We start from the raw sequence: 8,353 nt of genomic DNA, 5'->3' as shown, positions 1-8,353 counted from the left end.
CAACTTTGGCCTGGACGGATCTATTGACACTAACAAAGATGTTATATAATGAAATTGTGAATATGCTTGATTGCTATTGAGATTTTCGAGAAAGGTTGTTCAAACCTCACATTGTGTTTGTTGTTAAAATCGTCATATTGGAATATAATATTGTGAATATGCTTGATTGCTGTTGTGTTGGTCATAATTGTTTTCTGTTGTTGGTGATCTATTGACACTAACAAAGATGTCATATAATGAAATTGTGAATATGTTCGATTGCTAATAGGATTTTCGAGAAGGGTTGTTCAAATCCTCACTATGTGTTTGCTGGTAATAACATCATATTGGAACATAATATTATGAATGTGCTTGATTGCTGTTGTGATTGTCATGATTGTTTTATTTTAATATTAGTGTCAATAAATTTGTTCAAACCAAAAAACAAGACCCAAGTTAAGATCAAGTTTCTAACCGTTAAAAACGTCATATTGGAATATAATATTGTGAATGTGCTTAATTGCTGTTGAGATTGTCATGATTGTTTTCTGTTATTGGTGTCAATAAATTTGTTCAAACCAAAAAAAAAAAAAACATGAATCTGTACTGCTAAATGAAGTCTTAAAATCAAAAGTTAAAACGACAACGCTTTTGCTTTGAGTTGTTCATACATGTTGTGTCAAGAACACACTCGAGGTGGTGCGAGATGGAATAAGAGCTTGCTCTGTCCACTCCACGCATCGGCCCGGTATTGCAGTACCTCCGGGAACGGTGCATTCGCAATGATCGCAGCAAGGCTTTAGGGCTAGGACATTAGCTTGGCCTTTTGGCCGAGAGTAAGTGTCCCGGCTCCTAGGCTTTGTAGCGTATTATGAACTGACCGATAACGGATAATGGATAATGAATAACGAAGATAGAACAATAACCCTTAAAAACCCCAAAACCCCCACTCGAGGTGGTGCGGAAGCTAACTGCAGATGTAACGGGTGTAATAATAACTTTGGGTTTGTTGAAATTCCTGCTGAAATATGTTGTATAGTTTTGTGTAAGTGTCCTGCAATGATGAGTCCAACAGTGCCACCTGCTGGTATGGGGTAAGGTTTGGTTTGGCTTTTGATCTTGTGACCGGAAGGCGGATGCCATTGGCAGTCTACAGCGCGCTGCTAACGGTAACGCACGATCTTTTGATGCCCCGCAAAAAGTTAATTTTAAACATTAAAACCAAAGCTTACAAATCTCTCAAAATGCACAGTAGTGTGACTGATGTTGTCAAGCTGTTTGGATTTATTTTCGTTTCGTTCTGTCGCCATTTATGTTCGTTTTGAGGGACGTTGCATCTTGTGCTAAAATGCTAATTCCCCTTATAGTGTTGAAAGCCAGCAGAGGAGCTAACCACGTGTTGTGTGTGACTCATTCATTTGCAGGTAAATTGTACCCGTTTTTATACTCGTTATTGTTATTATTTTTATTTTCTCATATATATATAAAAAGGATGATGTTGGTTAAAATTCAGTTTAAAGAAAAATATGTTGAATTAATTGTAAACGTTAAAAAAACACTATACGATCTCTTGTTAAAAGTATCTTATTCAAATGGATGTAAAAATGTATTGTGATGGTTGATATTCTAAAATGTATTTTATGTAAACTGAAAAGAAAGCTATTTGATATGTTTAGGGCAGTCTACAGCGCGCTGCTAACGTGTTGAAAGCCGGCAGAGGAGCTAACCACGTGTTGTGTGTGACTCATCAATTTGCAGCAACTGTAATAAAAACCTCATCATCCAGTCCAGCGTGAATGTCGATCTTTGGTGGGATGCGTACACCGCGGTTACACAGAAATACCGATTAATATAGCAAACACTGATAAAGGCCATTTTATTCAGGCAGGGTTTGGTACACAGGAAGTAAGTGAGCGAGCCAACAATTGCGGTACAAAATGCCGGCAAGGGTTTGGTGTTCGAGTAAGTCCAAACAGCGAGGGCGATAGTCCAAGTCTTCTTCACGTTGTACTCATAATCTAGAAGAGTACGAGTTTAGTTTACTGGAACAACGAGACACCGAGACAAGAGTGCTTAAGACATGAAATGGAGGACCATGAACAAGCACTGAGAAAAAGAGACGAATCTTCAAATAGTGACGAAGGAGAGTCAAATAGGAGTGAAATCAAAATGAATGACCAGAGTTGTGAGGAGGGAAATTGAACCCAAAAGTCAGTGACCCAATAATCTACGGTTGAAAGGGTATCGGAAAGAGACAAATGATAATTGGAAAAATCATTATAGTAATATAGTAGATATAACTACATTGACACTTAAAAAGGTGCCCATTCCCACTGGATTAGCATTTTTCAATCTGTATTACTGAATGTTTTCACAAGACTGATTGTACATGATGTAATGTATGTTTACCACAAACCATACTTGGGCACACTCTGTAACATTCCAAACCTGTATTGGTTTTGCAGCTTGTTTTGAGTTATTAGAATAATTTGGTCTATTTATCTAAGACCGAATAACTGACTATGAGCAAGACCTTTTCCACAAATTCTACATCAGTAACCTTTTGCCTCCCAAAATCTGTAGATTCCTGTTCTTTTGGAAAAAGAAGAACAAATGCCACATTGACTTCAAAGCCTTTTTTTGCCAAAACTTGATTAAGGCTTTATGGTTATTTTCTCTCATTGTTGATCTCTTGGTCTCTAACTGGAAATCCCAAGGATGCTAACTGTTAAAAAGTATTTTACAAAGACTCCCTCCATTTCAGGTTGAGCGTTGGCTACTCAGGTACAGTCAATGTTTCAACTGTTACCATTTACCATTTTGAAAAAAATCATCTCATCTCATCTCATCTCATTAGCCGCACCGCTTATCCTCAGTAGGGTCGCGGGGGTGCTGGAGCCCATCCCAGCAATCATCAGGCAGTGGGCAGGGGACACCCTGAACTGGTTGCCAGCCAATCGCAGGGCACACGGGGACAGACAACTCACTCGCTCATTCACACCTAGGGACAATTCACCTGAAATGCATGTTTTTGGAATGTGGGAGGAAACCGGAGTGCCCGGAGAAAACCCACGCAAGCACGAGGAGAACATACAAACTCCGCACAGGAAGTCTGGAGCTGGATTTGAACCTACGCAGGAGGTTCCCATGACATGAACTGTGCCACACACACCCTAACCACTGCGCCGCCGTGCTGCCCTGAAAAAAATCAAGTAAATCAAAATTGGATATAAACACAAAACATGTCTTTTGTCATTGATACCAGCTGCCAAAAGTGAAAGAATGGCATTTTTTGGTTCAGTTCAAGAACAGCTCTCAAGTGTGTTTTTACAGGTAAAGGAGATCGTCCTCTGTGGTGAGGAGCAGGCCTCTTTGTAAGAAGTACTCAAACACTTGGGCCTTAATGACTCCTTATATAACTTAACAATGTTGGCAGAGTATAGTCATTACAGGCAGCAAAAGTCGGAGTTTTGGAGCAATAAGCATAAATCGTTTACATGACTACAGTAAAACTCGGATAAGTCGGACTCGCATAAGTCGGATTCTCGGATAAGTCGGACAAATTGCGTGGAACGTTTGTTCTCTAGGCTTTTCTGTAGTATTACACCTCGCATAAGTCGGATTTTATAAGTCGGATCCTCGCCTAAGTCGGATGGATTTTTCCGTACAATTGACCCTTTTTAATGGTTTTCGCCTCTGATAAGTCGGATCGGTATCAGGTCGCCTAGGACATCTCCCAAATCTGCCCTCCCAGATTTTCCGGGAAGATTTCTTGATGTGACGTGGCGTTCCGTGATTGGCAGAGGCTATTCATCAAACTCCTCCTCAGTGTTGAATGATAGCACTCTCAATCACAGCACGCGGTCATAGAACAAAGCCTCGTAATCATAATCCCATTGTTTGTGTGAATTTCTTTGGACTTCCTTGCGGTCTGTGCGGTCTACGGTGTGGCGATGGCCTCAAGTTCTAAAACCAAAGGCAGGAGTCTCAAGACTAGAACGTATGAAGAAAAGCTCGCTATCATTGAATTCCAAGAAAAGAATCAGCACATGAAGCAAAAAGACATCGCGGCGAAGTTTGGAATGAGCCCTCAAACTTTGAGCGACATTCTGAAAAGCAAGAAGAAGATAAAAGATATGTGTGCGACAGATTTTAGAGCTCCGACCGCTAAAAGGCAGAGGGTAAATGATCATCCAGATGTCGACAAAGCACTGATTTTGTGGTTCCGTCAAAAATCATCGAGGCCTGAAATCAGAATTGACTGTGGAATGATGCTAATGCAAGCTAACAAATTTCGCCAACAGTTTTCACCGGAATCGGCTGAACTTGCACCAGCGTGGATCGACAGGTTCAAAAAACGATATGGACTTGGGCGGATTACTAAAGCCGGGGAGTCGGGCGGAGTGGATACAGAGGTTGTTGAAGAATGGAAAAGCGGAAAACTGCGAGAAATACTCAAGAATTATGAGCCAAAGGATATTTATAACGCGGACGAGACGGGCCTCTTTTGGCTGCTTTTGCCGGATAATTCCATCGGTTTTATTGGACAATCTCATCACGGTGCGAAACAACCAAAATCTCGACTGACAGTGCTTGTGGGTTCCAATATGGACGGTACTGATAAGTTGCCGTTGCTGGTTATCGGAAAAAGTAAAAAACCGAGAGCCTTTAAAAACGTAGAAGTTCCGGTGCTGTATGAGGCCAACAAGAAGGCTTGGATGCTGTCGTCGTTGTTTGAAGCTTGGCTGAAAAAGTTGGACAGGAGGATGGCGTTCGAAAAGAGGAAGATCGTTATTGTGGTGGATAATTGTCCGGCGCATCCAACCATTGAACTGAACAATATCGAATTGGTGTTTTTACCACCAAATACCACTTCGCACACCCACCCGATGGACTCGGGTATCATAAAAAACCTGAAGTATTTCTACAGACGTACACTGGCATTGCGAAGACTTGAGGCAACAGATGATAACGCTCCTCCGTTCTCATGGACGATTTTGGACGCAGTAATCGCACTTAAGTCTGCGTGGAAGCGAGTGACTGCCAAGACCATCGAAAACTGTTACCGAAAAGCTGGTTTTGAGAGACCTGCAGAGATCGCTGACGATGTAGGAACCGACGATCAAGTCCGTGACGAATCACCAGAGGTCGTGGAGGACACTTCAGAAGAGGAAGTGACAAACTTCCGGAACATATGGTCGCGACTACGAGACTTGTTTGGAGAGGCAGTTCCAAGTAACCCTGATGATTATCTCTGCGTAGACGACAATGTAGAAACTGTCCAGGAATTAACAGATGAACAAATTGTTGAAGTCGTTCGTGATCCTTCAGCGGAGGAAGGTGACGAGGAGGAGGATGAGCAAATGGACGTTGAAAGACCGCCCCCGAAACTCAACGACGCCTACAGTGCACTGCGCACTTTGAGGTATTACGGCCTTGCTGCATGCCCAGAACTCGAAGACCTTGCCGATCAGATGGAGACGTTGCTGCTGAAACAATCCCAGTTATCTATGCAACAAACCAAAATTACAGACTTTTTCAAATGAGTACAATGTAACTCCGAACCTAACAGACTTACGAATCTAACGGACGATGAATCGTACGGATAAAATTACATAACCAGTTCATATACAGTGTATTATTAACCATAGTTCATATCAACCATGTTCATGTTCATTTTAAGAACTTTTTTGATAATAAATCACGTTCATGTTACAAGATATCATTGCTTGGTATTTCATTTTACATATACAAGTATGCACTTTTCTAAGAGTTAAATTTCTTCTTAGTTCGAAATTTTGCGACCTCGGATAAGTCGGATCCTCGGATAAGTCGGATGAAAATGACCGGTCCATCTGGATCCGACTTATCCGAGTTTTACTGTAGTAACAAAGGAGTATCCCCGTATGCATGGCGATTACAATGGCGATATGGGAATAAAGTCATTTAAATTAACACATACCATTTTCACATTTAACTTTTGACATTTTAATAAAGGATCATTTAAATTATGTTAATCACCAAAATGAAATAAAAAACACTGTGCTTGTTTGCTTCAAACGTGGCTCCATTGCTCCATCCCATATCTACAGGATTTGATCACACAAGGCTTGCTAGAAGCATGTATTTACACTATATATGGATGGATACAATGGTGACATCCAATTCCAAAACACAGTACAGTGATATTTTTTAAGAAGAGCACCTCTTCGCACGAAAATTAAAAAAAAAAAGTATTTATTTTAAGAAAAATTGACTTTCCTTTCCAAAAGAAAATCCAGTTCAAGAGCAACCCCAGAGGCTAGTTAAGTCAAGACAAGTCGAGTCATGTTTATTTGTATAGCCCTTTATCACAAGGAGTCTCAAAGGGCTGCACAGACGACATATTATTGCAAACTACAGAGTGTTATTACACCATCCCCTGATCTGAAACCTACATGAGGGTAAACTCAAAAACCTCAACGTGAGAAACATTAAGAAACCTTTAGAAGGGACTGCACATGAGGTAATCCTCATCAAGGATGACCAGGCTGCAACAGATGTTGCAACAACAAATAATACACAGATATTGACGCAAGCGGAAGTGGGACGCAAGCGGAAGTGGCACGCAAGCGCGCTAAATGCGGCGGGTCCTAAATGCCGTATTTTGAAGTCGAGTCGAAGTTTTTGTTTTGTTTTACTCAATAATTGAACTGAGTTTTTGATTTATTCGATATGGCGCCTCGAAAGGCAGTTTCTAAACCATGTTTTTGCGGTGCCGTGGACCATGGAGCAATGATCCAATGCAGTCACTGCAAGCGCTACATACATTACGAGTGCTCTGGATTGTCAGTTCAGGACCTAAGCCTCGCGATTCAAGATAAGCAAGCTACTTACATCTGCAAGTCCTGCGTCCCCGGCTTATCCGCTGATAATAAGGATTCTTACGCCTCTCTGAGTACCAACTTTGGTCCGAGAGATTATGACGCAGATGATGCCAGAAGTTGCCAGAATGTCGACTAGCCCAATGGAGGAAATGCTAGCAAAGGAGGCTAGGAAGCATAATCTCGTGGTGGTTGAGGCAAAGACACATCGAGAAAATGGTGAAGCTGTCCAGGATACCCAGCTCTTTCAGGAAGTCGCCGAAGCAGTCCCAGGAGTAGAGAAACAGGACATTCTGGAAGTTTTTCGTGATGGAAGGCTGAGGAATGATGGTAAACCCAGGATTGTGAAGATCCGATTCCGGAATACAAGATCAAGGCTGGCGTTTCTCCGTGGATTCAATCGGGTGAAAAGTACCTTTCCGACGTTGTCTTCTGGATTTGTTCATCCAGATATGACACCAAAAGAAAGGGAACGCGACAGGAAACTACAGGACGAACTTAAGCGCCGTCGGGACGAAGGTGAAGTAAACATTATTATACGGGACGGGAAAATTATTGTCAAGCCGGGAAATGCCTAAGGTTGCCTTCGCCTTTATTGAACAGACCCTTGATTCATCTCATTAATGCCCAATGTTTGACTTCTAAGGCAGATGACTTGGTCTCGTACATCAATTTCTACACCCCTGATATTTTGGTAATTACAGAAACTTGGTACTCCGCTGGTGACACAGGGCCAACTATAGAGAAACATCATACCATTAGAACTGACGGTAAAAATGCTCAACATGGAGGAGTTTTGCTCATGGTTTCTCATGGTATAACTGTGTTTTCTGTCGCGATAGAATTGAGTTATTGAGTTGTGATATTCTTATTTCTGGGGTGAAGCTGAGAATAGTGCTGTATATCGCTCTGGTCTGAGCTCTTTTCAGGCCAACGTCGCCATGTTCGAACATCTGAATTCTATTTTTGATACTAAATTGCAAATTCTACTTATGGGTGATTTTAACTTTCCTGACCTTCACCACAGTTTTCTTCAAAATTCTGATACTAATCTAACTTCAATGTTCAAAAACTTGGTTTCAAATGCAGGTTTCTTTCAGCATGTCGATAAACCAACCAGGGGGTCCAACGTATTAGACCTTGTGTTTTCCACTGACAGATATCTGATTAAAAACATTGACGTTGGGCCGAGTTTCTCTACCAGTGATCACGATTCTGTTACTTTTCAACTTAACCTGGCTCTTAAAAAAGACACCGCTGCTCAGAATTACATAAATTTTAAAGACTGTGATCTACATGGCATGAGATACTTTCTGTCAACTGGTATCTCTTATTTGATAATTGTGGGAATATTGAAGAAATGTGGGCAATATTTAAATCTGTTGTTTACACTTTGATATCTGTATACGTACCCTCAGTTGCTGTTACACCTCACGTCAACCGGGATATAGCTGAATTGCATAAGCGAAAGCAGTTTATTCACAAGCTTTATAAGTGTGATCAGTTGGCAT

This window comes from Urocampus carinirostris, chromosome 3, assembly GCF_059441175.1.
Source record: "Urocampus carinirostris isolate Australia breed hairy pipefish chromosome 3, RoL_Ucar_1.0, whole genome shotgun sequence".
Taxonomy (NCBI): Eukaryota; Metazoa; Chordata; class Actinopteri; order Syngnathiformes; family Syngnathidae; genus Urocampus; species Urocampus carinirostris.
This window is presented reverse-complemented; position numbering follows the sequence as displayed.